The sequence below is a fragment of the Cebus imitator genome, unplaced genomic scaffold, assembly GCF_001604975.1.
Source record: "Cebus imitator isolate Cc_AM_T3 unplaced genomic scaffold, Cebus_imitator-1.0 Scaffold463, whole genome shotgun sequence".
NCBI classification, from domain to species: domain Eukaryota; kingdom Metazoa; phylum Chordata; class Mammalia; order Primates; family Cebidae; genus Cebus; species Cebus imitator.
The window spans coordinates 196219-202887 of record NW_016107778.1 but is presented as its reverse complement, the minus strand read 5'-3'; the positions used below and the strand labels follow the sequence as shown (position 1 = coordinate 202887).

At 47.4% G+C, this 6669-nt stretch overlaps 1 long non-coding RNA gene across 2 annotated transcripts in view; it reads left to right on the top strand.

Moving 5' to 3' along the window:
• The window catches only part of LOC119468639, a 23540-nt gene that overhangs the window by 1956 nt on the left and 14915 nt on the right, over positions 1-6669 (top strand). The window contains exon 3 of one of the 2 annotated variants that reach the window (XR_005197370.1): positions 3619-3634. The exons of the other annotated variant lie outside the window; for it this stretch is intronic. This is a non-coding gene — a long non-coding RNA (uncharacterized LOC119468639). Of the gene's footprint in view, positions 1-3618; positions 3635-6669 lie in introns of those variants that run through there. 2 annotated transcript variants of the gene reach the window in all.

Below are 6669 nucleotides of genomic sequence, written 5' to 3'. Positions count from 1 at the left end.
TCGGCTTACTGCAACCTCCATCTCTCAGATTCAAGTGATTCTCTTGCCTCAGCCTCCCAAGCAGCTGGGATTACAGGTATATGCTACCACTAGTGTATTTTGTAGAGATGGGGTTTCACCATGTTGGTCAGGCTGGTCTGGAACTCCTGACCTCAGGTGATCCACCAGCCTCGGCCTCCCAACGTGTTAGGATTACAGGCTTGAGCCGGCACACCCAGCTGAGAGTTTTTCTTTGACCGCAATCCTGAGCTGGGCTACTACCATACTCAGCAGCTGCACTGCCCTGCCAATGTTTGTAAGGATGTCCTAGAGGAGGAGTTGCCTTATTGGGGCCTGGTGGAAGCACCCCTGACACTTTGCTGCTAGTGCGAGCTGAGTGGCAAGGAGACCCATACCCAGGACTTTCTGTCCTGGGAGGCCTGTGAGAATGCCTGCGTGGATGAACGCCTTCTGCTGAACCCCATCAAAGGCCAGGGACTGGAGAATATTTGGAAACCGTGACTGTATGTGCTTTTTGACCAAGCTCAGTCTTCCTCAGGGGCCAAGGTAACTCATTAACAGTGTGTGACACCATGCTAGACACTCCTACCTTCAAAGGACCCTCCCAAGTTGCCATAATTGCTATACACTTGGCATGGTGCTGGGGACTCAACTCTAAACACTACCAGGACAATTTGAGGGCATCCCTCAAAAAGGGAAGCCAAGAAGGGTGGAAGTATGGTTACAGAGGTGGGGATGCTGGCAAATGGGATTTCTGACATGCATCTTTTTCCCCAGTGCCTTTCCCTGATCTCCACACTCTTTGCCATGTGTGCCCTGGTCATCCTCTTCTAGGAGATGGAGGTCCAGCTGGATTACTTCCCTGGCACCTTCACTACTATGGAACATGCAGTGGGTGTTGTTGACCGTCTTGCCCCTGACCTGCTATACCTGGAGCTGCTCTGTGCCCTTTGATTTGGAACTGAGCTCTTTGCCCTGGCCATTTTCTGCGCTGATAAGTTGCGCTTCCTGTGTAGCCCTCTCAATCTAGCTAATATCTTCTGTTTGTTCACTGTGTTGGTGGAATTGGTGGTTGGTGACAAGGGTGTAGGCAACCCTATCTTATCCTAACCCTTGGGGCCATTCTTTCCGGGAGCTGGTTCATCTCCCGGGCTTCCTTGAAAAGTCCTTGGCCGTGAGAGTCCTCGTTCATACCCTCCATTCTTCCTGGAAAGAGGTGTGTGCCTTTCTGTTAACTTGGGAGGCTGAAATCTTATTCTTTGGCTTGCTTTTCCTCTGTGGGGAGCTCTTGGGTATGTCCATTTCAGGTCAAAGTGAGCCCCACTTTGGAGACATCTTTACATGTCTCTGGTGGACTGCCATAACTCTCACCACCATAGGCTGTGGAGATGTCTACTCCCTCTCTGCTCTGGGCCGGCTCACTGCTGCTGTCACAGCCACTGTGGGCATGTGTACTGGTGTCTTGCTGGTTGCTGTGCTCCTGGTCCACTTCCAGTGCTATTATGCTGTAGCCCTGGCTCACCAGAAGCTAAGGCCCAGTGGGGCCCTGTAATAGGCCTATTGATCAGGAGTAATGGACCCCACCTTCCCTTCTTTCCTTTTGCCGGTTTCTGGTGACAGATAATAATTTCTGGCTTTGGCAAAGAATCCTTGAGGAGGAGCCCCAGATCTTGGCAATTTCTGCTAGTCAGAATCAGCTAACCATGGACTGCAAGTCAGACTTTTCCAAGTCATCAAGGGGACACCCTGAAGGAAGGGGCCTAAGGGCAAGGCTAGCTAGGCTTCAGCTTTCCCCTGCCCCACCCTAGGCCTTTTTCTTGACTCTGGAGTGACCAGGAACGATAGAAAGTAGTTGTTTCTGGATTGGTGCTATATCTCCCTCTCAGCCAGTTCTCCCCTTCCATCTCCTCATCCCTGCTCCTGCCATCTAGACTAGGATCCAGATGAGAGACTTCTGAGTGATGGTAGCAATAGGATAGCAACATCAATTACCTATGAATATCAATGGTGATTGTCTGTGGGTATTGATAGTAATTGTGTGTACCTGACAGCAACTGTTTATGGGTATTGATGACAATTGGTACCTTCAGTGCTCAGGCATAGCCAGATTACAGCATTGCTCCCCTACTGCTCCCGGGACAAATGCTCCATAGAGCCATAAGTCCTTTGGAGGTTCTCAGAGACTCGCAGCAGATGCGGATCAGCCAGGTTTGAACCAAAACACTCTAACTCCATGACATCCTCTTCATCCCACTTTTTTTCTTTTTTTGAGATGGAGTCTGGCTCTGTCGCCAGGCTGGAATGCAGTGGCATGGCCTTGGCTCACTGCAACCTCCACTTCCCAGGTCCAAGTGCTTCTCCTGCCTCTGCCTTCTGAGTTGCTGGGACTACAGGTGCACGCCACCATGCTCAGGTAATTTTTGTTTTTTTAGTAGAGATGGGGTTTCACCATGTTGGCCAGGATGGTTCTCCATCTCTTGACCTCATGATCCTCCTGCCTCAGCCACTCAAAGTGCTGGGATTACAAGCATGTGCCACTGCACCCACCCTCTCTTCGTCCTATTTTGTCCTTGCCCACTCCTCCCCATCTTTGTGACTTTTTCATAATATTTTAGATATAGTATTAGCCATCATTAGTCACAATATATTAGTCAATATTAGTCACAATATCTCAGCCATGATAACAACATGTAATCGCCTATAGATATGAAATGTTATCGTTGCACATTACATGGACAGGAATGAAGGAAGTGGGATTGTTGACAACAATACACAAGCGATTTCCTCTTCCAGATTAACAAACAATTTTGAGTCAGGCACAGTGGCTCACATCTATAATCCCAGAACGTTGGGAGGCCAAGGTGGGCGGATCACTTTGGCTCAGGAGTTCAAGACCAGCCTGGCCAATATGGTAAAACCCCGTCTCTACTAAAAATACAAAAATTAGCCTGGCATGGTGGTACATGCCTGTAATCCCATCTACTCAGGAGGCAGAGGTAGGGGGATTGCTTAAACCCAGGAGGCAGAGGTTGCAATGACCCTGGATTGCACAACTGCACTCCAGCCTGGGGGACAGAGAGGGACTACATCTCAAAACTAGACCAATTTTGATTTTGCTCATTTATTAATCCTTTATTATTTTTTCCAAACACTTTTCAGTACCCATAATGGGTCTACCCCAATCTTCACTGCTACCTTCCCACCCCTATTTTTTTTTTTTTTTTGCTACCTTCATGCTTTTTCCTCCCTGATTTTCCTGTGGTGCTTCCTACCATATACATCTTTTGGAAATGGCTTCTAGGAGGAAGAGAAGGGGCCACCTCAGGTCTGACTTCAAATCAAGCCACTGGGTTATCTGAGGAAGTACCCCAAGCAACTAGTCTGAACTGGGAGGTTGAATTGAGTCCCTGCTGTTGCTGAAGCTGTGAGAATAATTCTGTTTATAAAACTTTTAAATATTCTTCAAAGTCTTTGTCCCAGGGTCTGTCTGTGGTTTTTCTGGGAGAGGCTTTTGGGCATCAGCAGTGGTAGGGGCACTGCAATCACCTAATGACAAGACCATATAGGCAAATTATTTTATTTTATCTTCTTGAGAGGGAGTCTTGCTCTGTTGTCCAGGCTGGAGTGCAATGGCATGATCTTGGCTCACTGCAACCTCTGCCTCCCTCCCAGGTTTAAGCAATTCTCCTTGCCTCAGCCTCGTGAGTAGCTGGGATTACAGTTGCACACGACCATGCCTGGCTAATTTTTGTATTTTTAGTAGAGACGGGGTTTCACCATGTCAGCCAGACTGGTCTCGAACTCCTGACCTCAGGTGATCCTCCTGCCTTGGCCTCCCAAAATGCTGGGATTATAGGCATGAGCCACCATGCCTTGCAGGCAAATTGATAGGGTAAAAAGCAGTTTGTTATCTTCATTGAGCCTGTGCCTCACAATAAACATTATCGCTCATAGACACCTTGATTGGGAGAGAAAAACTTTTTGCTTGGGAACAGGTTGAGGAAGGGAAGGAGACAGGTCTAGGAGTTGCTGGTGGGAACTGTGGGTAATTATCAGAGGTGGGAGATTGTAGGCAGAGAGGTTTCCATCTAAGGAGCACTGAGAGAGGATCAGAATTATGGCAAAGCATCAAAGACAATCTTGACCTTCTCATTGCCTAGAAGTGCAAGGTGTTGGAGCTATTTGCTGCTTTCAGAGACCATTCTAGTCCACTGCCCTTAAGTTACAGTTAGGAAAAAGTGAAATTTAGAGAAATGGGGGAATTTCCCCAAGGGCACAAAGGGGAGAAGTGGCAGAACCGAGAGTTCTGTCACCTCAGAGCAATACTATATCAATATTTGTTAACTCACCAGCATCAGAGGTGGGTTGTTAGAGTTTCCAAACAAAAGTAGAGAAGACTGTGCCCTGTTGTAGGCAGCAGCAATGGTGGTGGTGGCATGAGGGGATGGTGGTGGGATGAAGTGGTGGCTATATGAGACTAGGATGTAATGGAAAGCCTTGACAGCTTGAATGAGTAGGCTTGGATGTTAGGGTTAAAAGGACCTTTAGGAATTGGTGGGCCCTACTTGGGTAGGGGCAGAGAAGCATAGAATACCACAGAACATTATAAAAGAACCAGATGGAATGTCAGGGCTGGGAGAAACCTGGAAGCTCATCAAGTTCAACTCACTCCTGTTGCAGGTGGGGAAACTGAGGCCCAGAGAGAGGCTGAAACTTGACCTGGTTTCTACAGTGAATCAGGAGAGAAATAGGGCTGCAACCATCCCTGTCACACAGGAGAAACACTGGCTGCCTTTGTTGTTACTATTGCATCTGGGTTGGATGGACAGACCCTATAACCAAGAGAGACGGGGAAGGGAGCCCAGTGTTTCATGGCCCGCTTAGTAGTACTTACGTAATAAAACATTGTCGAATGACACCAGTGAACGCCTTAGTATGCACCCATTTCTGTAATATAACCCTGTATCTGAACCCATCCTACACCTCCAGCATGTAATGTCTTGCAATACTGAGTCCAAAGAGCCCCTCAAGTTTAGTGATACCCCGAGACTGAGCCCACAGATCCCCTAGACAGTAGAGCCTTCCCGGAATACCAAGCACTCCCCAATCTTTCTCATGATTTAGTCTTTCTCATGATTAGTTTCTCTCTCCCACATTAAGATCACTTCTTTTTTTCTGTCCAGGCATAAATTTTATCTTTTCTGAGGAGGGAAGGGAGTAGATGGGGATACTGAAAAGCACTTTGATTTGAGCAGTTCTTGCCATATCTTTGCCCCACATGTGAAAACTTCTCAGCCATGGAACTAACTTGTTCCTATACCCACTCTCACTGCGCAGTCACACTCCACCCCATTCATCCATACCCCTGACATTTACTCACTTTGCCCATGGCAGAGACCCTACTGGCCATGCTCTCGGCACATCCCTGGAAAGCCTCTTGTTCTGGTCACTAGGTGAGAAGGTCCAGTCTTCCAACACACACTTCTTATCTGGATCTCTCATTATAGGGGAGACTCGGAGGTCTATAGACCAATCCCAGCATAATTCTGGCCCTGTCTAGTGAAGTACTCAGTGATCTCTTGCGCCCCACTCTGGCCTCAGCTCTTTAGCAGTTGCCACAGCAAGTGGTCTAGTTGGGCCTGCACTTCCAGGTCAGACCCATAGAGGGCAACCACTTGCCAGTTTATGAGAAATTACTCTGGGTGTGGCCTCTCCCTTTCTTCACTTCCTTTTCAGTGCCTGTAAAGTTCTAGAACCACAGGCTGTCAGAATCAGAGGGTGTGTTTAGATAACTTACATTTGAATACCCTCATGATAAAGATAGAGAAACAGGACCAGAGAAGAGATGAGACCAGTCTAAACTCAGTGATTTACTCTGTGGCAGTTAGGGCTAGAATCCACATTTCCGGAATGCCAGTTCAGAACTATTGAAACACACTGCCAAGCATCTAACCCAAATGACTCATTTTATAGTTGTGAAAACTGAGGCACAGGGAAGAAGTTGACTAAGGTCGTACAGTCGTTGTGGTAGAGCTAGGACTCAAATCCAGGTCTTCTAAATCCCAGTCTAGATTTAGAAACATAATGTTAGGCATCTAGTTCATCCTGTTGGTTGTTTTTTTCTTTACAGATCAAAAGAGCTCAGAGAGGGAATGTCATTTACATGAAGCCACAGAGTAAATTAGTGACACTCAGAACTGGAGCCCATGGCTGGCTGTAGAACTGGGACTGAATGGAAATTGGGAACTCTGACTTCTAGTCTCCAAGAAACCTCAATAACTTTGGGACCCCAGTGTCTCGGAATTAAATAGCAGAGGTAGGGGTGCAGTCCTTGCTTAAGCTGACTGTGAATCCCCAGGAGGCTGGAATCTAGTGCATAGTATGGATGTATGTGTGTTGAGAAGGAGGGGTCTGCTTTGGTCCCCTCCAAAAATCTCTTAACAAATGGCTCACCTCATTTCTCCTCTTTCAAAGCCTTCAGCTTTGAGAGTGAGAAGATGACTCACTCGTTGCCCAGAGTTGCCACTGAGAACATAATTGCTAGCTGGGACGTCACCATAGCACCCAGCCATCACATTTGCAGAGTAGTGTTTTGTTTTTGTCAAAGCTCTTTCCTATTTTTCTTTTTTCATTTTAGCTTCCTCAAGCCCCAGGGAGCCAGATGAGGCA